The sequence below is a fragment of the Oryx dammah genome, unplaced genomic scaffold, assembly GCF_014754425.2.
Source record: "Oryx dammah isolate SB20612 unplaced genomic scaffold, SCBI_Odam_1.1 HiC_scaffold_11203, whole genome shotgun sequence".
In the NCBI taxonomy this organism is placed as follows: Eukaryota; Metazoa; Chordata; class Mammalia; order Artiodactyla; family Bovidae; genus Oryx; species Oryx dammah.
In genome coordinates this window covers 6,115,289-6,116,927 of record NW_024080596.1, presented here as the reverse complement: position 1 = coordinate 6,116,927, position 1,639 = coordinate 6,115,289, and the positions used below count along the sequence as shown (strand labels likewise).

The 1,639-nt window shown below is 41.2% G+C and overlaps 1 pseudogene; it reads right to left on the bottom strand.

Moving 5' to 3' along the window:
• Positions 1-592: 592 nt before the first annotated feature.
• On the bottom strand, positions 593-1,336 carry LOC120860815 (annotated as a pseudogene).
• Between the last annotated feature and the right edge of the window lie 303 nt (positions 1,337-1,639).

Here is a 1,639-nt window from a genome sequence, read left to right as displayed (position 1 = left end):
TTGGGTTTCTTTCTTTTTTTTCTTTTTAAAATCATTTTATTGTTTATACCATAGTCATATTTGAATTGGCAGAATTGTTCCCATGACAGACCAGAGACCTATTATTCAAAGAAAAATAGATAAAGGTTTTCATAAAGCTTGAGGAGAGAAATTCCACAATAATTAACACAAGAATGGCTGTAGCAATCTCAGGCAATGATGCCAAGATGTGTGAACAGATAGGAACATAGGGTGCTCTGGCAGCAGCTGGTCTCTGTATGCTGGCCTGAGACCACTGCTGCTTCCTAAAAGGGATTTCTTAGTATGTTTGGTCAGGGGATCACTTGTAATAGACATATAAGTGAAGTAGGGTGACACTTGTGCAGAATAAAATCTACAAGTTCCAGGGAAGGTTTTACAAATTTCATTGGTGATTAATAGTTGTTTAATTATGACTCTTCAAAGGCAGATCCCATAAACAGACATTCAGGGAAATTTAACACCCGGGAAATTCTTAAGCCAAAAAAATAAATAGCCACACATACCAAACCTACACACCATGAATTAAAATGGTGCCATGTTAGGCTTTCTGGAAGAACCAGAGCAGGAAAGGTTATTCAAACAGATCTTCATCTTTTTCTTGAGCCAGGAGATTAGCAGGCTCTGTCACTTCTCCAGCTGCCTTCCCTTGCTCCAAGTCCTTATCAGATTTTTCCTTGAGAATCTTTTTATTCTCCTGTATTTTCTTTAACCTGTAGAACTCTTCTCACTCACTCTCATTCAACTCTGTGAAGATATAGGAAAGGGTAGGTTCAATCCAGGGAATGATGACATGTTCAATGGCATTTACACGCCTGTTGGTTATCTTAATATCTTTATCCAAAGTAACAAAGGAAGTCTGCAGCAAAGCCAGTTCCACCAGCAGTTCCACTGCTTTGGCATAAATCCTCTTCAGTTTAGTCAAACTGTTCCCCACCTCGGGCTAAACCAGTCAGTTGATAATTGTCAGTTCCTTCATGGTAATGTTCAAACCCTGGCAAAGGAACACCTGTTACATTATCTTTCTTTGCTCTAATCTTCACTTGGGCTCTATTTACATTTTGGATAACTGGGGTGCTTAAGTTCCTCGCTGTGAACTTGGCCTCAGAAAGTGAAAAGGCAGCTTCTCTCATCACTTAACCCTTCTACATTTTAGTCTCTACTATTATCCTCTTAAGGATCTGTCGAAAGAGTTAAGGCATTAGATTTCTTCTGTCTTCATGAAGGTTCCACCTATCTGTGCTCCTTTTAATGGAGCCTTCATTATGGTCTGTGCCACTGGCGAGGGAAAGATTTTAGTTCGGTCTTTGCCTGACATTCTGAAGATAATTGGCTCGGGTCCCTGGCTGGGTAACCGTGGCTGCAACAACCCAACCGCTGAGTCTTTCTAAACCTGAGTCAGCTGTTTGTGTCATGTGACTCTCTCACGATGCTAAGAGGCAGCCAGGATATGCCGTCTTCACCTCTGTTTCCGCTTGGTACGGATCAGATCTTTAGTTTCTACTGCAGCACTTACACCCCACCCCAGTGTATTTACTTAGCCAACTTACAGAAGGCTCTCTATGGTGGAAAGCAGTATGCTGGGCTCTGAAAAACAGGAATGTATAAAACCCCATCCTTA